Source organism: Bubalus bubalis, chromosome 24, assembly GCF_019923935.1.
Source record: "Bubalus bubalis isolate 160015118507 breed Murrah chromosome 24, NDDB_SH_1, whole genome shotgun sequence".
Classification (NCBI taxonomy): domain Eukaryota; kingdom Metazoa; phylum Chordata; class Mammalia; order Artiodactyla; family Bovidae; genus Bubalus; species Bubalus bubalis.
The window spans coordinates 11,442,002-11,466,961 of record NC_059180.1 but is presented as its reverse complement, the minus strand read 5'-3'; the positions used below and the strand labels follow the sequence as shown (position 1 = coordinate 11,466,961).

General features: G+C 41.9%; 1 protein-coding gene and 1 long non-coding RNA gene across 9 annotated transcripts in view; both read right to left on the bottom strand.

Moving 5' to 3' along the window:
• AUTS2 (activator of transcription and developmental regulator AUTS2) overlaps nt 1-24,960 on the bottom strand; it is a 1,208,197-nt gene that overhangs the window by 1,059,220 nt on the left and 124,017 nt on the right. The window lies entirely within an intron of this gene.
• On the bottom strand, nt 3,535-15,032 carry LOC123331537. The gene is made up of 2 exons (XR_006548223.2): nt 13,582-15,032; nt 3,535-13,047 (listed from the first exon to the last, which is right to left on the bottom strand). It is a non-coding gene; the product is annotated as an uncharacterized LOC123331537 (long non-coding RNA).

Below are 24,960 nucleotides of genomic sequence, written 5' to 3'. Positions count from 1 at the left end.
ACATTCATTTTTTATCCCAACAATTATCCTGATCAAAATAAAGTCTCATGCAAGACTTGACCTTAAATACTGAGTGTAAGATGCATTGATTAAAAGCTTTAAACTTATCCTTTTATTGGCAAACACATTCAGGGGCAGTTATTCATGCCATCTGGTTCAGAAATTAGATACAGAGTTAGCTGCCGATTGATTAGTGCTTAGTAAAAAGAAGAAAAAGACTAATTCCTGTATTATTCCTGGCTCAGAAAATGACAGCCTTGGCATGGATCCACAACAAGGAGCCCAGAAAGACTCCAGAACCCAACAGGAAACCTGGGCAATCTAGAGCTGTGTTCTGACAAGTTGTGTTTTCTCCTACCAAGAGGCTGAGCACCTCTGAAAGAGTCAGGACCCAGCCCGGCCTGCTCACTCTCCTAGGTCCAGACATCCTGCTCCTGTTGGAAAACAGAACCCGAAGGAGCCAGCACCAGACCAGCGAGACTCAGGGAGAGGGCTCCAGGGCCAGCATGAGGGCACTGTTTGGGCATCCGAATAGAGGGAATTTGGGCACACAGCGAGTTCCCTACATACAAACCTTCAAGTTGTGAAGTTTCAAAGATGCAGGCATGTATGCACATGTCCAATCACACACGTTAGCTCACGTGTCTGCGTACATTGTCCCGTGGGTGTGTGCTCTACAAGTGGTTGTGTTTGTGTGTTTACTGCACAGCCCTGTATAGAGCACAGTAGTGCAGTATCTTGATTTCAAGCCCAAGATGTCCAGAAGCAAGCGTCACAGCAGCGGGATGTAGCTGGTGCTCCTGTACTTTTCAAAGCACTGTCCTGTAAAATCTCTTTTATTTTTGTGTTTGTTTTCATGTATTATTTGTGTGAAAAACATTATAAATCTACTACAGTACAGGATGTATAGATCTGACTGTGTTAGCTGGGTACCTAGGCTAACTTTGTTGGACTTATCAAACTGGTTTGTACATAGGCAATTTTGTTTGTAGGGACTCTGTCTGTATGCACAATGAAGAGAAGGGCTGAGAAGTAATAAGGAAAATCAGCATCTGTGATGATCACAGTCATAACATTTAATTTCCAGTGAGTGGTGAGTGCTGAGCCCTGTTATAAAACTTTATGTGGATTAAGTAACACATTGAGTTCTTGCAACTCCATAAAAGAAGAATTACTTATAATCAACATTTTAAAAACAAAGTACCCAATACACAGAAAAGCTAAGTACAGTCCAAGGTCACATCCAGCCACTAAGTGGTAGAGACAGAGTTCAAACCTAGGAAGTCTGGATTTCAGACTCTTTTAATCCTAAACCATATACTGTACTTCCTTCCTTCTGATGGTACCTAGCAATATGCAAGCACCTGTTTTATGTCGATTTCTTCTGTGGCTGCATGGACTGTATAGTCCATGGGGTTGCAAAAAGTCAAATGCAACTGAACGACTTTCACTTCACTTTGTGGCAGAAGAAGTTTATATGTTGAGAAAAAATCCTTCAGGTTCAACCATGAATGAGTTAAGACCTAAATAATATTACATTCTTTTCACCCGACTTCTTTCCTTCTGCCTGCCTATACACTCTTCCTCACACTTCCACTGAACAGAATAATACAAGGAAAAAAATTCAAAAGGAGTTAGTCCCTTTCACATGACTCTTGTTTCTCTGTCTCTCCTTTCCAAAGGCAGTCCTTGTTAGAAATAACACCCCACAAAAAAAACTTTAACAGCATTTAGGAAATAAACAACATTGAAAGTCACTGGACAAGTGAGCAGGAATCAACCTACAAGACCCAGAGTGACAGTTGAGTTTTGGCTAAGCAAACGTCCCACACATTACATAGCCAATTAGGCTATTTGTCAGCCAATGCCTCACCAATATGCTCCTTAAGACAATTTGTGAACATTCAGAGGAATCTCTTTTCTAGTCCATCACCCACCTCAAGGAAAGCTTCACATGCACTTGGAAGTTACTTTAGTTTTTGTCATTGCTGTAGTTTTGTTTGGGGGGAGCGGGTTCGGTGATACTTACTTAATAAAAACTCTCAAAAAAGATGTGCAACATTATTTTTCTAAACAACACATTTTGGTCTGTACCACTTGCCACTATTATCCATTATTCTTATTTTCCAATAGCGACCCCCCCCCTTTTTTTCCTTCCATACCTTTTACTGCTTATTATTACAGTGGAACAGGAACAGGTTCCAAAGACAGAAAGCAATGAATTTTCATTTTATTTCACTCCCTAGTTTCCACTGCTGACAAATGAGTACCTTAATTTCTCAAAACTCTGTTCTCCCTACTCTGTAAAACAGAGATAAGACCACCAACCTTTGTTGACTATTAGATGAGATGATGCTTGTGGAAACACCTGGCTCAAAACAGGCAATCAGTACTTGTTAACATTCCCTCTGCCTTCTCACTTAAGTCAGACCTTCAGCCTGAACACTTGAGAATTCCAACAGCCTCACACCCTCGATCTTCCCAGTTGCCCACACATCCTACCACACTGTCACACACAAACTAACTGCAATCATTCATTTCTGAGTCAGCAAGCCTTAAATGGAGCCTCAGCATAAACAGAATGACAAAACAAGTTGACTGCACCACACGCACTCTAAGGACGACCCAAATGGGGGCTACTGCCGTGATCTGAATATCTGCAAAGCACTCTGACTCCTTGTAAGCTCCTTACCCCAGGCCCTACATCCCAGACACCCCTCAACTCGTCTGCTCAACCAGTCCCTTCGAAGAATCAGGTGTGGCCCATTCCTTTCCTGTGGCTCCCCTGCCTCCTCCATTCCTGCCTGCAATGCCAGGGTGGTTTTTAAAACAAATGAGAATGGTACTCAAGAAGCAAAATGAATTCACTTAGCTCTGTGCTCCCTTCTCCCTTGCTGTTATTTATTTTTGTGTATTTCACTAGAAGCAACATTTGTCAACATGGCAGCAGAGAAGCCCCAAGCCAGGGAGAACTGTTTTTGTACAAAACAAATAACTTAAGCAGCACAGGAGCGGTTTTGAATAAAGCTGCCATATGAACGGCCACAAAGTGCAAAATGGTGAGCCCTTGCGTTGGCTGCAGCAGCTGCTTCAACACTCAAAGAAACAAATACTTTAGAGGGGAAAAGCTAAATTGGTTATTTGCAGAGAAATTAGGAGAATTTTGATCACATGATCCAGCAACGGGCAAACTGGCAGAGTCCACAACTGAAAAACAGATAAGAGGAGGAAGATGGAGCCTTTAAGAACTTGGCAGGGAGAGGATGGAGGAATAGGGCAGTGACAGCTAAAAGATGCAGGTTTCTTTCTGAGGTGATGAAAATGTTCTAAAACTGTAATGACAGCTACACATATCTGTAAATACAGTAAAAGGCACTGAATTGTGTTCTTTAAATCAGTGGTCCCCAAAACCTTTTTCACACCAGGAACTGGTTTCATGGAAGACAATTTTTCCACAGATCTGGGGGAAGGCGGGGTAAGCAGGGGATATGAGGGGATTGGAGATGATTCAAAGTCATGACATTTACTGGACACTTTATTTCTAATCTAATGTCACCACTGAACTGACAGGAGGTACTGATCTGTGGCCCACAGGTTGGGGACCCCTGCTTTAAATAGGTGAATTGTACTGTATGTGAATTAGATCTCATAAAGCTGTTGGAGCGGGCATCCCCACAGGAATCTGAGTCAGTAAATAGGAAGTGCATCCTGAATCATCCTCACTGACCTTTAGATGCCCCAAATGTACCCACCTCATCACTATTTATCAAGTACTGGACTAAGTACACACTAGGTACACCACACAGGCCACTCACTTAATCCTAAAAGATATTCCCATTTACAAATGGGTAATCTGGGGCTCAGAGACATCTGAGGTGAGTCTGCTTCTAGTCAAGCGCCTGTCACCAAGGCCCATGTTCTTCCCACCACATCCCCACTCCTCCCTGGCCACATAATCACATCACTGAGGAACAAGGAATTTATGCCGCATCCGTGATTTTTTTCCAAAATATCTTGCACTTACCTCTAAGCAAACTGTTTTACTGAAAGTAAACTTGTGACAATAACTCTGATACACTCACATTTCCCTCTATTCTGAAAAAGATACCAAGAATAAGCTTTCTCTTTCGGATGACATAATTTTCTCTAAGAACCTGACTCAATCTGTTATACAAAGCTAGCCTTGGGGACTCCCAGGACAGTTGGGGCCACCTGGTTGGCTCAAAGGCCATTCTTTTAATAGCTATTGTTTCTCCTTCCCCTGCGGTCAATAAGAGTTCCCTGTATTGTCTAGGTATCTTCTGAATATAAATGCTCTCTTTCAATCCCTAGGGACCAAGGGCTTCACCAGTTACTGCTACAAGAGAAGTAAAAGTTCAAGAGCTTTGTGACAGCTGGTTGTCAATCAATGGCTTTTTCAATTTTATAACCAGGTCTTCAAAAGATGAGGCTGCCATACAACTGATCCATGGATGACTTGGATTTTAAGACAATAACAATGATTACTGTTAAATGTGACTTTTATGTAACACTTTTCACTTTTGCAAACCACCATGAGACACTAGCTTTTTTAAAAATTAGACATGTGGTCTCCCCACACATCTACCTTCCCACCTACTTCATTCCTCTGCACAAATGCCTTATCTCAGAAAGCTTTCTTCCTAACAGTGTGTGAACTTCCTGAGATAAGGACTCTAAAACCCCAATCACAGAAGGATGTTTTTAAAGGGAACACGATCTCTTCCTCCCAAGCTGAGATCCTGATGACAAGAATCCTGTCCATAAAATTCAAGGTTCATATTAGGAAAAGCCCATTCTTAGAAGGAACTCTAAGAAAAATCCCAGAAGTACATCTTATTAGATTGGAGTTGGCTGTGAAGGGGTTTTTTGTTTTTTGTTTTTTTTTTTTTGGAGAAGGAAATGGCAACCCACTCCAGTATTCATGCCTGGAAAATCCCATGGAACGAGGAGCCTGGTGGGCTACAGTCCATGGGGTCGCAAAGAGTCGGACATGACTGAGCGACTTCTGTGTGTATGTGTGTGTGTGAAGGTTTTTAATTAGGAAAGAAAGCAACCAACAATGATAATCCATCTATACTTAGTACAGAAACCCTGGTAGGTATACATACTTTATCCCAATTTTATAGAAAGAAAATGTGTCTTAACAAAGATACAGAAAATTAACACAAATGCTATCTTTCACTTTCTCTCTATCTAAACCTCTCTCTGAGTGTCTCTCTCTCTCTCTCTCTCTCTCTCTCTCTCTCTCTCTCTCTCTCTCACACACACACACACACACACACACACAAGCATACTAAATGGGAAGACTCAGATTTAAACCTGAGTATGTGTGAGACCAATTCAGTGCTCCCAGGAAACACACGCTGTGGTAATTCTCAGGCTATGAAGCCAGAGACACCCGAATTTTAAATCCATCTTTGCTACTAACTAGTTGCATGATTATGAGTAAGTCACTTCCCTGTGTATAAAACAAAACTATTAATAAAGGTGGCCCTCAGTATTCACAAATGCAGAACCCACAGATACGAATGGGTGACGAACACACATGGATTTGGGTATCCAAATGGGGGGCGACGGGGCAGGGGGCGGTCCTAGAAACAATCTCCCATGGATATCGAGGGACAACTGTATACTGCAGGTCATGCTGGGGGAAAAAAAAAAAAACAAGATTATGCTTATAATGCTAATTCTAGAGCTTACATTTGGCAAATTATTCACGTTTTGTTTGTACCACATCATTCTATATAGACTTACATATCATTTTATAATAGCCAGCCTTTGCTAAGAACTTATCATGTGTAAGGCACCATTTTAAATGCCCTATCCAAGGTCACAATACAAGGACAAGCTGGGAGTCAAACCCAGGTAGTGAGGCTCAAAGCCAAGGCTTCTAACCATTATTTTGCAAGGCAGAAGTGCAGAAAGTTAACTTCCCAGATAATAATATATTGATTCCTATCCACTAGAGCAATGGATCTCAAAGTGTGGTCCTTGGACTAGCAGCACTGACATCACCTAGGAACAAGAAGGTATAAACAATGCAAATTATTAGGCCCCACCCCTAACCTCCTGAATCAGAAACTCAGGGTGGAAGGGGGTGGGGGGAGACCCAGCATTTATTCTTAACAAGTACATCAGTCACCTGAAAGACTTGTTAAAACATAGACTGCTTGGCACCAACAATACATATGCTTAGGCTTCTGCCACAGGTAAAGAATCTTGAGAATGCTCAACAATGTCAGGCTCTTCTGCCCAGGCTCTTCAGCTCCAAAGGCACAGATTTACAATGGCTGAAGTTGGTGTCCCATTGCCATCATCTGAAAATTTGTCTTTGCCCCCATAAACTCCATTGTCAACACAGCGGTCAGCACCTACTTAATGCTTCCCCAGCACAGCTCTGGGTCTCACTCAACAAAAGCCCAAGTTCCCACAGTACCTACAAGGCCCTATGTGATCCACGACACCTGCCCCCGATTCTGCCACCAACCCCTCCCTGGATTCTCCTCCTGCCTGCCTCTCTGCTCCACTTCCACCTCCCACTCTGCCCCAGCCACAGCGGCATCCTTGCTGCTCCTCAAACACGGCATTAAGTCCTCACCTGGGACATTAGTGCTTAGCAGTCTCTCTTCCTGTCATTCTCCTAAGAAAAATTCCACAGCTCACCTCCTTTCCTCATCAAGTCTCTGCATAAACATCACTTTATGGGGAGGCCTTCCCTGACCCCACACCCCACTCCCAGCACTCACTCACTCCCAAATCCTGTTGTTTTTTCTCCATAGAATGCATCACTATCAGACATAACAAATATTTATTTATCTGCTGTGACTTGTTTCTCCCAGTTAGAAGGTAACCTTCACAAGGGCAGACACTGTCTTGTTTGCTGATGTAATATCAAACCTAAGAGGAAAGGCAGGTGCATAACCACATATTCAATGAAGATACTGGATGCTTGGGGCTAGTGCACTGGGACGACCCAGAGGGATGGTATGGGGAGGGAGGAGGGAGGAGGGTTCAGGATGGGGAACACATGTATACCTGTGGCGGATTCATTTTGATATTTGGCAAAACTAATACAATTTTGTAAAGTTTAAAAATAAAATAAAATTAAAAAAAAAAAAAAAACCACCAAGTACCCCAATAAACTTGGATTTGATAGCCAAAAAATAAAAAAAAAGGGGGGGGGGAAGAAATGAGAGAACACTGTTAATCCCAAATGGCTATCCCAAATAGCCAAATGTCATTTTAAAAAAATGTTAATGCGGACATGGGGTCGCAAAGAGTTGAAAACAACTGAACAACAACAACTGGTGGTCCAGTGGTTAAGAATCAGCCTTGCAATGCATGCGACACAGGTTCAATTCCTGGTCCAGGAAGATCCCACATGTTGTGAAGCAACTGAGTCTGTACACCACAGCTATTGAAGGCTGCGTGCCCTAAAGCCCACGCTCTGGAACAAAAGAAGAGATTGCAATGAGAGCCCTGCACACCGCAACTACAGAGTAGCCCCCACTTGCCACGCTTAGAGAAAGCCCATGCAGCAACAAAGGCCCACTGCAGTAAAAAAAATAATTACTTTTTTAAATGTTGATATAAGAACTGGCATAGTTTTTGTCTTTTTATTACCAGTAACACAACTGGACAAAACAACTTCTAAACCCACAGAAAATACTCAAAAATCCCATTTCTTCAGAAGAAATGCCATGTACCATGCAAAATGTAAGATTACTTTTTCTAAGCCCACACAAATATTACTACCCCCAAATGTAATTTCTAATTTACAGCTCCAAAATATAATCTATACTGAAATTTGCATAAAACTCAACAGACCTGCAGCAAGATATTAAATTTTAAATTTGCATGCAAGAATGACCAAGCAATATTAGTCTAGCCAAGGAGATCATGTCTCTAAACTTGAGAGCTTGCAGATGTAATGAGAAGAAAAATTGTACACTTCAATGAAAGCAAGTTGATTAAAATGCTCTGATGCAGTTTTAACAGTGCAAGGGAGGCAAAGTGCATTTCAAATTTCATAACCTGGGCTCTGATAACATGAGACTCACTGCTTTAGAATAGGCAATGGAACATACTGGCATCTCTTCCATCTATAAACAGTAGCGGGTGACAAAGGTAAATAGCCTAAGAGTTTGAATGGACCTCTCTGACCCTACATACCCCGAAGGACCCTTTGGGTCAAGAAGATACATACTCAGCACTGGTGAACAGCAAAGCAAGTTGTAATGTCTCTAATCTCACCAGTTGTACAGCCTTAACTTATGCGCTGTGCATTCACGGGGTTTTTTGGTTTGTTTTGTGTTTTTAAAGAATGAGAGTTTCTTGCCTCGAAAACACCAAAAAAGAAGAAGTAAACTACTCAGTAACTGGCTCTGAAACAACTAAGGTAATGGGACTAAAAAGAGAAGAAGAGGGACTTCTGTGGTGGTCCACTGTTAAGAGACTCTGTATGTCTAATGCAGGGGGCCCAGGTTCGATCCCTGGAATTAGATCTCGCATATGGCAAGTAAAGATCCCGCATATGGCAAGTAAAGATCCCACATGCCACAACTAAGGCCCAAAGTAGCCAAACAAATAAATATTAAAAGAGAGAGAAGAAGAAGAAAAAGAAATGTTTAAGGACCTCAAGACTCTGCTCTCAAGAAACAGCCTTGGGAGTGCAGCACTTTGCAAAGGGGTTCCAAGAGAAGAGCATGGGTGCTCAGCAGGTTAACAGCCAAAAAAGGGCTACTTGAACTTTCTGAGGAGTCTGTCAACAACGTTTTCATCTGTTTTCAATGGGTATTTTGGGCAGTATTTCATCTGAAAGAGTCCTGGTGCTCTACAAGCATGAAAATCACTGGTCCAATGGAATGGATCCTAAAAGAGAAGTCAGCTGATGAATAATCAACTGCTAACCCAGGCATGGTGCCTTTCTGTGTGACTCTGACTCTAAGCCCTTCATATCAGTAAACTCCACTCCTACACTGGTACTCAGGAAAGCTGAAAAACATATCGACACAAAGAACTGTACATAAACGTTCGCAGCAGCTTTATTCATAACAGCTTCAAACTGGACACAAGCCCAAAGCATCAACAGGAGAATGGCTAAACACATTACAGTGCATCCCTGCAACGAACGGGACAGCACAGAGCGGTAAGAAGGCCCAGACCGCACCAAAACCACGGGCCAACCCCAAAATAACTACTCTGAGTGAAGGAAGCCAAACACAAAAGAGTACATAACATACAATTCCACTGATATAAAGACTGAAGAAAACCTTAATCTACAGTGGCACAAAACAGATCAGTGGTGCCCAGACCCTGGTGTAAGAATGGGAGAGTAAGTGTGAATGAGGGAATTCATGGCTGCAATAGAAATGTTGTATCTTGACTGTGGTGGTGATTCGATTCTAAAATCAGGACTGTATACTTAAAATGGGTGCCTTTTACTGCATGTGAAAATAAAATTGAAAAAACATATGTCCTACCTAACCCATGAAAACGTTATCAAGGAACAAATGAGAAAGGTGACATGTGAAAGCTTAATACACATGCACTGAGATTAAACAGGTAAAGGACAAAAATATACCACACAAGCATTTGTTTATACAAAAGCCAAACGTATGGCACAGAAGGGAGTAGTGACAACAGCGAGGATGGTGAAAGCTTGAGTATTAGCACTTCTTTTATGCCGGCACTTAAGATCTTTACATGCATCAAGTCCTCACATCAATCCTATGAGGAAGGAAGGGTCACTATTTCCATATTACAGATGAGGAAACAGAGGTGCTGAGTGGTTAAGTAATTTCACTTTCACAAGTAAAACCAGAGCATATAATTTTTTGATAAGTCAACGAGGGTCTTACAGGTAGCAAAACACTAAGCATGGAAAGCTATTTTCCCACTAAGGACAAGCAAGTATCAAAGTGCAGCCTCCAAGCCAGAGACACCAGCCCACAGAAGGCCCTCCTAGTCCGCAGAACAGAAAGTCATGCGCAGACACACCTTGTTTTCTTGGATGTGGGGAATAGGAAATAAAAACAGAGGCAGAGCAGAAAAAAAGAAAAGTCAATAACATCTGTACGTAAAAATCATAAAAGTGGTTCACAGGGAACTATTAGTTAACATTTTTAACTACCTACTATGTGAGGCTTTATTAAGAGTTTTACGTGTATTCTCATGCAATTTTCATAGTAACCCTGAGAAACAGTACTATGATAACCACTCTATATGCAAAAATAAAATAAATAAACCCAAATCTTAGGTAAGATAACCTGCAAAGGGTACTTGTACCTAGCAAGTGACAGAAACCACAGCTGAATCAAACTTTATCTTTTAAGCTAGTAATGTTGCTTATTAAATCTACTCCCATCCGAAGCTTAGTGAAAATGCAAGTTTTAAGGAAATAACAGGAAAAAAAAAGGATAAAAGTATAGATATTCCAACTAAACCTACATTGTCTCAAATTTGTTTCAATATTTTTCTGAGAATGCAAGAGCCACTGTTATTTAACAAGCAAACAAGCCAGGCACCATGCTAGGGACTTTAGATATGAATTCAGGTAATCTTCATAACAGTTCTACAAGGTAAAAAGAAAAAAAGCAACTTTCCACCTAGAGTCATGTGGCCAAAGTTCCTCTCAAAATATAGGGCAAAATAAAGATATCTTCGATAAATAAAAACGAGTATATACTACTAATAGACACTCACTAAAAAATATTAAAGAAATTGTGAACAAAGACACTGGTAACCATATAGGTAAATCTAAAGCACTACCTGTGAAAAGGATAGCAACATCTAATTTGTGTGTTTAAAAAAAGGTAAAACTAAAATATCAGACTTACTGCAGGGAGAGAAGTGATCAGACTTTAAGATTGCTTACTAGCATTATCCAGGGTGATTAAGGTATGGATGAACTTTTCAAGGGAAACTACTAGCAGAGTACAAATGTAAATCTTTAAAAAAAAACAAGTGGGACCTTCCTGGTGGTCCAGTGATTAAGAATACGCCTTGCAATGCAGGAAACATGGGTTTGATCTTAGTTCCCTGGTCGGGAAACTAAGATCCCACCTGCCTCACGGCAACTAAGCCTACTCACTGCAACTAGAGAGTCCAAGGACCACAAGGAAAGATCTCGCATAACACAATGAACATCCCACATGCTGCAACTGATCTGACACAGCCAAATAAATAAATTTTTTTTAAAATTGTTTTTAAATTTCAGGGGATGATGAAATGGAGTAACACAAACATGGGGGAAGTGGTGGTGTCAGGATCTGAACCCGGATGCCAAGCTCCCAAACCAGTTGTAAAACATTACCAGCACACAAGCAATCAGCTCTCAGCAAATCACACACGAGTCCTCAGGAAACAAGTCTAAAATTCCTACTTGTCATCCTTTCTCAAAACTCACAAACACTGAAGACTCAAGTCCTCAGTGATCGCCTCTATTCTAATACCAATTCATTGGGAAAGACCCTGATGCTGGGAAAGACTGAGGGCAGGAGAAGGGGATGACAGAGGATGAGGTGACTGGACGGCATCACCAATTCAATGGACATGAATCTGAGCAAACTCCAAGAGACTGTGAAGGACAGAGAAGCCTGGTGTGTTGCAGTCCATGGGGCCGCAAAGAGTTGGACGAGACTGAACGACTGAACAATGACATTCTATACCCACTTCTGGCCTCTGCACAGGAAACCTTTCCAAGCAGGTTGGCAAGTCAAAGAAATGGTAACTAGAACCAGAATTTCTTATAGCCAAAATTATTTAAAATTCCATCACTCTTTTTAATTTTGGATAAAAATTAACGATCTGCTCACAAAAGCTCTCTCTTTTTCACATCAAGGGAGCAGTGTTAAACCTCACACCTGGGCTCTCTTCACTGCTCTCCCATGGAACACATTTTTAAGTATGTTTTTGTCAAGAATCTTTAATTATGTTGCACAATTGTGTCTTCCTTTCTTTCAGTTGCCTAAATTTTCAGCTTCGGGGTCTTGGAGGTAGATTAAATAAAGATAAGCTCTTGTCAGTCAGAACTGGCTTCTCTCCCTCCCCTCACCTCCTCTGGTTACCAGTTTCAAATGCTGCCAATCAAGGAAAATCCTGCACATCAGCTGTCATTCATTCCTGTCTAAATGATGCCGGTCAGACTTCATTAGGAACAGTGTCCTGATCAAAAGCTACAGCCAATCATGTCCACAAAACATAGAAGCAGCAGCTGGTCTTGTCTAGCTGGTGTCTGGCACAAATCCCACTCCTGGAGGGTGAGAGAAGGGCCAGCCACACCTCCCCAGGGCCAAAAAGACAGCCAGTCATGTCGCTTGCACATTTCAGGTCGCTATAAACTACATGTCTTCTGTTGATTTTGCTCTCACCTCACTAGCCCACTAAAGGTAGCCTCAGACTTAATTATTAAGTCTTCCGAGCCACAAAGACAACTGGGAATTTAGCAGTCCTCTCATTCATTAGCTGGTTATGCCCCTGAGGGATTGAAGCCAAGCTGCCTATTTATTTCTGATCCTCCAAACTGCAGGTTCAACCCTCCCCCAAATACCCACCACACACACACACAGAACATAGAGCAGCCACCATTCTACACATCATCACATCATCCACACGCTCTCAAAAGAGACCACACAGACTACATCAAGGACATACTAAAGAATTAGCACAAGTCTGAGAGCAAAAGCCTCAGAGACCTAATTCTTTCAACTCAAATGTTTATTACTGTTCTTCATGACATTTGTTTAAATGGAAGAAACAGGTAGAGGATTTTTTTTTTTTAATGCAGCCATTAAACACCTAAAAAAACAGGAAAATAGAAACAGTAGAATCTGGTTTGGGTGATTGTTTTGTTTTCAGCTGCTCTGCTGGACTATCCTGTGTGTCCCCAAGGTAGGGTGCAAGAAACTGTACGCCAGAGATCTTCCATGCCAGTCATGCTCTGAAATCCCAGACGTGTGCACCCGCATCAGGAACCTGGCTGTGTCAACATGCAGGTGGGCTGTTCATACAGAAAGAGGCATTTGCCTGGGTTCAGAGTGAATCAGAAGTTCAGTTATTAGTAAAAGAAGTGGTTATTTAAATGTATGATTTCATCCTAATTAAATCTAATGGGGGAGAGAATTTGCATTTAGCTGCCTAGTAAATAACCCACTAATAATAGTTACCTCACTACTGATATCTGAAGAGTATTAGCAAGATAAGGTTTTCAGGGCAACAGAAGAAGGTGATGTTGGTGGATTGCTGTCCCACCCACCCACATACCCTACACCATACCGGCCGCCTCCCCCTGCCCCAGCCAAGATCATGATCTTGGTTTTACACCATATTCCTTTCACTTAGTGCTTTTTAACAACCTCCACCCATCCAACCCCCAGGCAAGAGCCTAATAAAACATTCCATCTTAGAAAGCTTAACAGTCTGGTACACCTAACAAAACCACCCAGAGACACCGGAGAGCATCCTGCATGTACATTAATAACTGCAGGATATCTGATTAGGAGAATGCGAAATAAGAAGCCATTAATAGCAGCCCTCATCTCCCTCCTCCACACTGATTACCAAAAGAACAGCAGCAGCTGAATCACAGCTAAATCCTATTCACAAGGGACCTGGGGCAACAAAGAGGAAAAAAACCGTTAGAGTAGTGCTTCTCCAGGGAAGCTGCTTTAAGTCGTTTTGATTCTGGTGTCAATCACGCCTGCCACAAACCAATAAGCATGTATAACACAAGCAAAGACTAGATTCCTCCCCTCCCTTCCTGGGTTCAGCACAGCACACCCAGCATACTTAATTGCCCTGCCAACCAAACTGCTACTTGCAAGAGCCCCAAAGGAAGTCCTAGGTCCAGAGACACAGAGGCTTAAATTAAATGTTCACCCTCAGAGTACAATCGGTATCAGTCAGAAGATGGAACCACTGGCCTCAGGGCAGACTACTTGTGAGATCTCAGTAGAACAGACCAACCATGTGACTTTGAACAAATGTTTTATACTCTTTCTGCCTCAGTTTCTTTATCTGTAGCATAACTGTCCCCTGGAGTTATTGTGGAATCAAATGAATTAAACCACATCGAGTACCAGGAGTAGGCTTCCCAGGTGGCAGCAGTGGTAAAGAACCCGCCTGCCAATGCAGGAGACGTAAGAGACCTGGGTTCGATCCCTGGGTCAGGAAGATCCCCTGGAGGAGGACATGGCAACCCACTCCAGTATTCTTGTCTGGAGAATCCCATGGACAGAGGCGCCTGGCAGGCTACAGTCCATAAGGTCCACGGAGTCGGAACAAGCCTTAAGAAACTTAGCAAGCGCACTAGGAATAGCACCTCCCATCGTGAGTTAGTGCACACTCTCTCCCTCCTCCTTTCTCCTCCTCTGTCCACATACAGAGGAGAGGGTAGGAGAAGGATGGAGAAAGGAAAGAAAAAGGGAAGAGGAGGAGGAAGATACGAAAGAAGAAAACAAAAAGCTTGATCTAAAGTATGTGGCTTAGATATACAGATGAGAAACCCAACAATGCCCCCCACCCTCCCTGCACTGAGATGTACCCGACCCCCAATCTTTCAAAGTCACAGCTTTCTCCTCCTGGCTTAGCAGTGGAAAGACCAGAATTCCCCTCTGCTACAAGAAACCTCAGCAAAACACTGTTAGAGTTTCCCTAAACCCAGTATTTTGAGATTGGTGAGCGATCTGTGAATTCCCAAACTCTCTGCAACTCAAAATGAATTTTCTGGTAGAGAGCCAATGTTTCCAGTTTGATTTGGCAAAATATATCCAGTTAGGATGTTCTCTCAATGTAATTAGCAACGCACTGTCAATGAGTAGTTTAGCTATTGACAATACCTGTTGCAATTTAATTTTAAATGTCAATGACTTATTTGGATTCACTATAACACGGCCCTGCTGCTGCTGCTAAGTCGCTTCAGTCGTGTCCGACTCTGTGCGACCCCATGGACGGCAGCCCATCAGGCTGCCCCGTCCCTGGGATTCTCCAGGCAAGAATACTGGAGTGGGTTGCCATTTCCTTCTCCAATGCATGAAAGTGAAGAGTGAAAGTGAAGTCGCTCAGTCGTGTCCGACTCTTAGCGACCCCATGGATTGCAGCCCACCAGGCTCCTCCATCCATGGGATTTTCCAGGCAAGAGTACTGGAGTGGGGTGCCATTGCATTCTCCGTAACATGGCCCTGATACATTACAAACAAGTATCCTACAACAACAGGATGGATGATGAAAATAAGAGGGTGAAGGAAATCAACAGGCCTGTACAAGGGTCTGCCTGCCAAATACCCCTGTGCAACTATGCCTAGGGGGTTTCCCAGGTGGCTCAGTGGAAGCATCCACCTGCCAATGCAGGAGAAGCTGGTTCAATCCCCAGGTCTGGAAGACCCCCTGCAGAAGGAAATGGCACGCACTTCCATATTCTTGCCTGGAAAATCCTGTGGACAGAGGAGCCTGACAGGCTAATCTATGGGGTCGCAAAAAGTTGGACACGCCTTAGCAACTAAACTACAACAAGCTATGCCTGGAGCAGGGCCGGCGCCCTCTCCCGGGCGCAGGCTGGGGACGCAGGAGTGTGCCACTGTCACTGTCTCCTCAGCTGATGCTGCTCCTGGAAGGACATGAGTACAAACAGCAGGCCAGGGTCAGGAGACAGGCGACCCCGAACAAACTAGGTGACTTCGAACAAGTTATTTAACCTCTCTCCTCCTTAACTTCTTCACCTATAAAAGTAAGATAATTGTGAGGACTACATAAACAGACATATATAAAAGCACTCAGCACAATGCCTGGTACTTGATAACAGTTCAATAAATGCTGGCCTCTCACCATTAAGTCAACCAAGTTAAAATTGGTATGACTTTTTTAAATAGCAAAAACAAAACAAAAAAACCCTCACACACTATAGCAGGGTGTCACGAATGCATGTGTCTGTAACACAGGGCCTTGAGTAAAGCAGGTTCAGCCCAGATAATAACTGTGGAGGGTGGTGGCCTCCACGGCACTGCAGGAAGCCCAGCCCTTCTCTCGTGCACACTTGCTCTCAACACCAACTGGAACTCAGCATGGATCATGCCTGTACTGCCAGAATAACCCCAAATCTGGATTTTAAATGAAATTTCCTAATTTTTAAATGTTGACAACTGCCTCCAAAACGTTTGAAAATCAAATAGGTCCAATGAACCATACTGTGTGGCTAGACCAGGGCTTCTGAACTGTGTGTGGACCTCTACTGTCCAGACTAACCCACAGGACCTGCCTGGGTAAAACCCATATCCAAAGTTTTTACTCATTTCCCATGGGAAAGCCTTACCATTGACCAAGCCACAGATGGACCCACAAAAAGTCTAGAATGTTCTCTAAGTCACAGGCCAAGGAGGGGCCAGGCCTGCAGCAGGTGCCTCCTTGATGACTTTCGGCCTGCTCACCGAGAAGGGAGGTGGATCATTTATGAGCTGCAAAGGTGATACAAAATGCTAATCAGCTTTAAGCTGACACTGGATAATACGAGAATTTACATCTTCTCTAAAATAATTCAAATGCATTTCATGCATAGTAGCGGGCAAGGATAAAGATGAAGTGGTAACACTTCAGAGGCTCCACAAAATATCCTGACTATCTAGGCCATAAACCTACAAAAAATTCTCACTTCTTTCCATGAACAGGAACATACCACAACTGAAAAATCATAGGAAATACCCAAGTCAAATCATCAGCCAATAGGCTTCCCACTTCGTGTACCTGGGGTATTTCACTCTCTTCCTGACGGGACTTTGGTTTACCACAATTTCTTTGATCTCCTTATTCTCCTTTGCCAAACATGTTTTGGGAAGGAGGAGATGAGAGCCATGGAGTGAGGGTGGATGGCATGGATAATCAGATTGGCAGTTAAAAGAGAAATCTCCAGGACTATAAGGGAGAGGGGGAAGGTTGACAATGTATCCTCTTAGATAAATTTCACTTTCTTCAACATAGTCATGTATTCAATATTCACTGAGTACCCACTAATGACAGGTGGTGTTCTAAAGTGCAGGAAATGTAGCACCAAAGAAACAAAGTCTATGCCCTCGCAGAGTTTATATCCTTCAGTCATTCATGCTGAGATCTGAGAGTTAATCTTCAAGGAAGACACCACAGACTTTCTGGGTCAGAAAGGATCTTAGCAATCACTCATTCAGTAGTCCTGAAAGCGAGATCCAGATTTCCTCCAGTGCTTTCATTAAACCAACACTTCACTAAGCCCCACCCTCCGAGTCACACCTATGCTACTATCTATAACAGCGAACCTCTCAGAGCTCACCAACATCCTGTTGGGGCAGAGAAGGGGACACCCGCACAGCCCCCTTCACTGACGAGAATTCACCGCAGTGCAGGCAGCTCCAAGCTTCTAGGGAAGGGTCCCACTAGCTTCAGGGAGGAGAGAGGCTTAAGCTGCCTCTCAGCCTGCTTCCACTTGAGCACCTCCATTCTCCTTCTCTGATTACCCGGCTGCCTAAGTCAGATTTCTTTGGAAATCTGAAATCAGAAAATAATAGTTCCACAGGCTACAAATAATCTGAAGTCAAAGCAGTATGTCATGAAGGTTGCGGGTCCACTGGTCTCCTCTATGACACTTATTTCTTCTGTTTACCATCCACTTGTTAGTCCCAGGTCTGCTCTGGGGGGACCGCCAGAAGTGCAAGCCCTCCTCCATACGATAACTCTCCAAGAGTTTGAAGAGAGCACCTGGGTTACCTCCTCTTCTCCTCAGGCCTGACACCCCAGTTCCACCATTCACAATGACAGATTTGGGGTATCTGCCCATTAAGATGCCTCCTTATTCCTTTACCATTATTACTGATGTAAAAGTTACTGGGTTGGCAAAAAAGTTCATTCTTATACTGAAGAGTCTGTTTGGGCAGTGATACTGTCCTACATAAAAAGTTTTTGCAGAATGCTCTACTTATTTGACCCCTCACAAAATCATACCAGGTGAAAGCTTTGACAAAAGAAAAGTGTATTCTACAAATTATCCATGAAAACCTGGAGCTTTGGGAGGATAAAACGGAGTGGTCTGAATAGCAAATGTGCTTGGTTGTTAAGAATCAGATTTCCGGGTCCTATCCCAGACCTGCTGAATCAGAATTTCCAGGGGGAGATGTCTAGGAGTCTGCACAGTTAATATAACCTGCATATGGTTATTTATTACGTAAGTATTTTATTACTAAAATGTCTATAAAATGAGAAGACTGAAATACAGAAAAACAATACTCTCAACACCTGCACATTTAACAAGAGGAAGATTTTTTTATGACTTGTTTCCTCTCATTTGATTACAGTACATTGGTTTCTACTTCTCCTTAAACCTGTCACGAGTTCCCTCTGCCCCAAGCCCCACTGATAATCAAAGTAGAATCTGGTTAATAGAACACACTGGAGACCCCTGCATTTGGAAGCAGAGAAGAAAAATCAGTGTCTCAGACAGAGACTCTCAACTGAGAAGATCTCAATTTATATAAAAATCTTCTCAAAGCCCTTATAATCTCACTGACCATCTGTAGCACTGAAACGAATCCTGGAATTAGTGGTACTAAGTGGTTTCATAGCAGTAGATACTCTGGAGACTTTAAAGAAAAAAGGAAAAGAATTTTCTGTATTGCACTTGAAGAAGTCAGTTAAGAAACTACCATTACAGCAAAACCTCCCAGTATGTAAGTACTTAAGACATTACAGAACAACAACAACAAAAAACTTAAAATATCTAGCTCGGTCACAATGGTATATATAAAGCCCAGATTTCTCCAGCCATGACGTATAACAGGATTCCCACTATGTAGACCTTCATTAGGTCCCTCATCCCCAGTGATTCAAACTCTATGGAGAAAACAGGACTCAATCTAATTACTTTGAAGCAGATTGAAAAAAAAAGAAGTCCACAGCACCAGCACCAGAAGACACTTTCTCCCCTTACCTAAGACCTTTAAAAAAAAAAAAATGGAGAGGAACAGACAGTTATTATTGGCACCTGATCTACAACATCAGAAAAATGGCAGCCCTTCAAACTCCACACGAGGAAGAGCTCTTCATTTTAAGCTGAAAATGGGGAATTAATTTTCAAGTCTCTTGTCTAAGAGACAGCTTTTAAAAAGGTATTAACCTACATTTGGAGATTAATGCAAACACAGCCATCTTGTTTTAGTGGGTACAATCCAACTTTTATTAAGACAAAGACGGATTCAGAGTAATTAAGAGCTTGTCCAATATCCAGAATTTTATGACTCTAAATATTAGCGAAGCTGGCATTCTTACCAGCTTCGCCTCAGAGCTATTGCATTATAAATCCTTGGTGGTAATGAAACACCAGCTAAAAAGAGGTTGAATAAGTCTCATTTAAAAAACAGCCTTCCCGTGGAGAACTATCCTTACTTTAATATAATGTATAGCCCCTGTTAGAACATTAATACTACTGGAAAAAAAAGTGAGTGGTTTGGAATTTGCTGCTAAGGAACCCCAAAGAAGATAAACAAACCACAGGAACTGTGTTTTAACAACAGTGAATGTTGAGAAACTCCCTGGTACCAAAGTCTAGGAACACTTTGCTGACTGGGGCAAGAAAAGGACGATACAGCCACTCTGGCGATGCTGATGGTAGTTTATCTGTGAGGCTCGTCCTTAACACTGTCTGCTGTTTACACGATGTAGCAAAGTTTCATGGATATTGTTTTAATTTTTTTTTAACTTTTTAAAAACATCCCAATAGGGTGCTCTCTTCTGCTACCCAGATATTTTTTTTAAATGGTGTCAGGCTGCAGCCTTGACTACTCCCTTCTCAGAAAAGGTTCCACTAGGGTCACCACATTCAAATGTCTTTACCAACTGGGCTGAGGGGACACCTGGGAAATATGGTCAAAATATTGACAACTGGTCATCACTTTTATAGACTTCATAAAATCAAAGACTCTTACGTTTAAAGTTCCTAATGCAAATTTCTTCTATACTTAAAAGGCCACAAAGAGTTAATCACATAGGGACTACATCACAGCTTTACAAAAACAGTTTTCCTCTCTGTTCTGTTATCAAATTTGCCACCCAGTGACGACACTGATGGGAATGCCAAGGATTCCTATGCCCTAGTCCCCAACAGCTATTATCTGAAAGCCTGTCATCTCTACCATCTTGGGAGGGAAATGACACGTCACCTGTGGGCACCTCACTGAACCAAAGCCAACTCCCCACCTCCCAAAAGTATAAAGAGGACCAGGCAGAACAGACTAGATGAAAACACATCCGGCCCTCCATAATTAGCAAAACCCAAGCTGCTAAGTAGAACTGTCTTTGTTCTTCCCAGAGACATCCTTAAATGGAAACTAAAGCCCAATCTATATTCAAGGAAATAGCACTCTCACCGTTCTCTATACACCAGGACTTCTCTGCCCCGTGAGAAACAACATCCTCTTCCTTTAGGCACAAATATTAAGAACAAAAACTGTGCCAAGAAAAATAAATTTATATTGAAGCATCATACTTTCTTGGGACTATTCAGTGATACTGTCAGAATATAATAAGTTGTCTCTTAGGGGATGAATGAAGGTAGCACTTTCCAAAATGAACAAAGAAATTTTTTTATTAAATATCTTCGCTTTTTTTTTTTTCTCTATGAGTACTTTCTGTTCAAGAGAGAAATGGAAACCTAATGTTTGGGCCTTGTCTATTGAAATCACTCAGTCCCTCAGTTATGTCTGACTCTTTTGCAAACCCCAATGGAACCTACCAGGCTCCTCTGTCCATGGGATTTTAATGGTAAGAACACTGGAGTGGGTTGCCATTTCCTTCTCCAGGGGATATTCCCAACCCAGAGATCAAACTTGCATCTCCTACATTTGACCACAGGCAAAACCTCAACATCATCATTTCTAAAAATCAAACTGGAAATATATATGTATATAAACTGAGAACACACAGGACACAAAGAAATACACCTGTGGTCGACCACGAAAAGAAATTCTAAGGGAAACGAGGCTGATTCAGTCAGTCTTCCACAGAGCCAGCATCCCAGTATTTACTGAGCCTCCATATACGTATCCCTCCAGACTGACCACACAGATCACACTCCAAAAGCCATATTTACTTATTATAGATTAAGTTTATTTCCTTGAGGTAGGGTTCAATCACTGAACCTGCTCTGAGAACCTATGTGGAACTACGCTCCATCTTTACAATAGCAAGAAACAAACACTTCAAGGCAAGGTATGAGGGTCTTAATGAGCATGCCATAGCACCGTGCATGACAACTTGCCCCCAAAGAACAATTCTCACTTTTTCAATGAACATATCTTAATACTGAAGTTAAGAATTGTGTCCATTGCCTCCACATCTCTCTCCAACCCTAAAGAACATATACTTTCTAAGCCTCAACACTATTGAGCTAGGCACAATGAGGTATGGGGGGTGGGGGGGATTGCAATTTGTTATGCAAAGCACGTCTTAGCACATCACTTAAAGTAATCCTCACGAAGAACCTGTTTCCTATTTTACAAATAAGGAAAGGGTGGCCTTGGCAAGCCAGAGACTGACTTGCCTAAAGTCACTTAAATAATAAACTGTAGAGCTAAAGCTCTAATATTGAAGGGTCTGGACCCTGTGTCACAGTGCTGTGTACAAGGACAACCCAGCTAAGTAAGATACCTTTGTACTCACACAGGGTTTTAGAGTTAAATTTGGGTAAGACGACACTGGCATAAAGATACATCACAAAGGCCAACTAAGTGTACACAGCTGTGTAGGTACCTAAAAGGAAATGACCTCTTGAGGTGACAAGTAAAAACTCCATGGAACATTTAAAAATCCATTCTATATAAAGCACCCAGATTCACAAATGAAAACCACCACATTAAAGGGCTCCAGAGGTGATGAATGTTACATAAAGATTAGGTTGATAAAGGTAGTAAAACCAGCTACAATTTACTCGGCATTTCCTGTGGGTCAAGCACCATGTTGAGCATTTCACATACATTTTCTTACTTAATTAAATGGCTCACCAAAATTATTTCCATTTTATAACTGAGGAAATTGAGGTTAGAGAGGTTAAAATTACTTATCCAAAGTCACATAAGTAAGTGGTACCTCTAAGTTAAACAAGTCTTTCTGTCAAAGCCTGTGTTTTCAGGCCGCTTATATGTACTGCCTCTAGTGTTTCTATTTCCCCAAGTCATTTTTGTTATAGCATCCCCAAAGTCCTCACGAAGTACTCAGATCTGGGGCACATACTATATATTTCTGATGGACATCCTCAACTTGCAGGTTTTTCTATACCCAGGTCCCTAATATCCACAAATAATAAGGGCGGGGGTTAGCTTCAAAAAACTCCAAAGATCCCATGTGATCTCTAACTACTGAGAAAAATCCAAGAAATGATGGTACACACATTCAATCAAAGGTTACAGCTATTTGGTATTTAAACACTTATAGCTGAGATTCTTAACAGTGCTTAAGAGAAGGCTTAAGTGCATTAAAAGGAAATTCTCTGTACATTTGTTATTCTCATCCCAGCTTTATAGATGAGTAAACACAGACTTGTAGACATTACCAGAAGCTGAGATAGGAATTCTGACTGTTTCTATTCCTCTCCCAAGGCTCGTGAATAACACAAGCTCCTGGTTTAACCCAAGTGTCCTCACTGTAATGAAGCTGAGAAGAGGGTACATAAACCAACAGAAATCAAATGGATCCATGAAACGCCTTTTAATTAAACCATAAGAAATATTAACGGGTAAAAAACAAAATTGGTGTTAGATCTTTGAAAGGATGACAAGAATTTGTTCATCCTAGGACTGCATGCTAGAAGCAGTCAAAAAAAAGAAAACAAAACTTCAACCTAATGAATTCCCTTTTCTATAATGAAAAACTAAAATAAAAATTTATAAGCCAGATAAAGTATTCATGACAAATATTGCAAAGGATTAATATATATGTGTGTATATATACATATACACATACACACATACATAAAACATTAAAAGTTCACATCAGTTAAGAAAAAATTTTGATCTAAAAACCAGTAAAAGGCAAACATAAGTGGAGTTCAGTTAATACACAAAAATAAAGGGCAAGCATAGCTTTTTAGAAGCATAGCTGGAAGGAATGATGCTAAAGCTGAAACTCCAGTACTTTGGCCATCTCATGCGAAGAGTTGACTCATTGGAAAAGACTCTGATGCTGGGAGGGATTGGGGGCAAAAGGAGAAGGGAACGACAGAGGATGAGATGGCTGGATGGCATCACTGACTCGATGGATGTGAGTCTCAGTGAACTCCGGGAGTTGGTAATGGACAGGGAGGCCTGGCATGCTGCGATTCATGGGGTCGCAAAGAGTCGGACATGACTGAGCAACTGATCTGATCTGATCACTTTTTAGAGATACAGTTATGAAACAAATTTAATACCTTTTTATCTCAAAAAATGTAAATAATTATATTTGTAAGGCAAGTATACTTTATATTGCTGATGACAGGCTACAGTTTAAAAACAGTATACACTATAAAGATAGTGCTGTGGTTAGTCACTCACTCGTGTATAACTCTTTGCGACCCATGGACTGTAACCCACTAGGTTCCTCTCTCCATGGGGAGTCTCCAGGCAAGTATACTGGAGTGGGTTGCCATTTCCTTCTCCAATAAAGATAGTAGATACTGAAAAAAAAACCCTTAAAACAAAAGGCCACCCTCTTGTTATTCTACAACAGAGAATCTATCAAAGAAATTAAGGAAGGGAATCCTACATAGTAAAAATAAGCTCTTTGTGGTACAACAGTACAAAATTTTAAATGTCCAGCATTAGAAGAACATAATGGCACAAGCTGATGTACTATTACACAGTTATAGAAATGATTAATTAAGTTGGTAAGGCAACATAGGAAATCACTTTTCAAATGTTAAACAAAAGAGAAAATTATTTGCTAGGATTCTACCACTGTAAAACTGAAGTCTGCCTTACAGACAAATCCTAGAAATAAAGGTATTTAAAAAGAAAAAAATTCCCTGGTGGCTCAGAAGGTAAAGCATCTGCCCACAATGCGGGAGACCTGGGTTCGATCCCTGGGTTGGGAGGATCCCCTGGAGAAGGAAATGGCAATCCATGAGAGATGCTGGACTGGAAGAAACACAAGCTGGAATCAAGATTGCTGGGAGAAATATCAATAACCTCAGATATGCAGATGACACCACCCTTATGGCACAAAGTGAAGAGGAACTCAAAAGCCTCTTGATGAAAGTGAAAGTGGAGAGTGAAAAAGTTGGCTTAAAGCTCAACATTCAGAAAATGAAGATCATGGCAGCCGGTCCCATCACTTCATGGGAAACAGATGGGGAAACAGTGGAAACACTGTCAGACTTTATTTTTCTGGGCTCCAAAATCACTACAGATGGTGACTGCAGCCAGGAAATTAGAAGACGCTTACTCCTTGGAAGGAAAGTTATGACCAACCTAGATAGCATATTCAAAAGCAGAGACATTACTTTGCCAACAAAGGTTCGTCTAGTCAAGGCTATGGTTTTTCCTGTGGTCATGTATGGATGTGAGAGTTGGACTGTGAAGAAGGCTGAGCACCCAAGAATTGATGCTTTTGAACTGTGGTGTTGGAGAAGACTCTTGAGAGTCCCTTGGACTGCAAGGAGATCCAACCAGTCCATTCTGAAGGAGATCAGCCCTGGGATTTCTTTGAAAGGAAGGATGCTAAAGCTGAAACTCCAGTACTTTGGCCATCTCATGCGAAGAGTTGACTCATTGGAAAAGACTCTGATGCTGGGAGGGATTGGGGGCAAGAGGAGAAGCTGCCGACAGAGGATGAGATGGCTGGATGGCATCACTGACTCAATGGACATGAGTCTCAGTGAACTCTGGGAGTTGGTGATGGACAGGGAGGCCTGGCGTGCTGCAATTCATGGGGTCGCAAAGAGTTGGACACGACTGA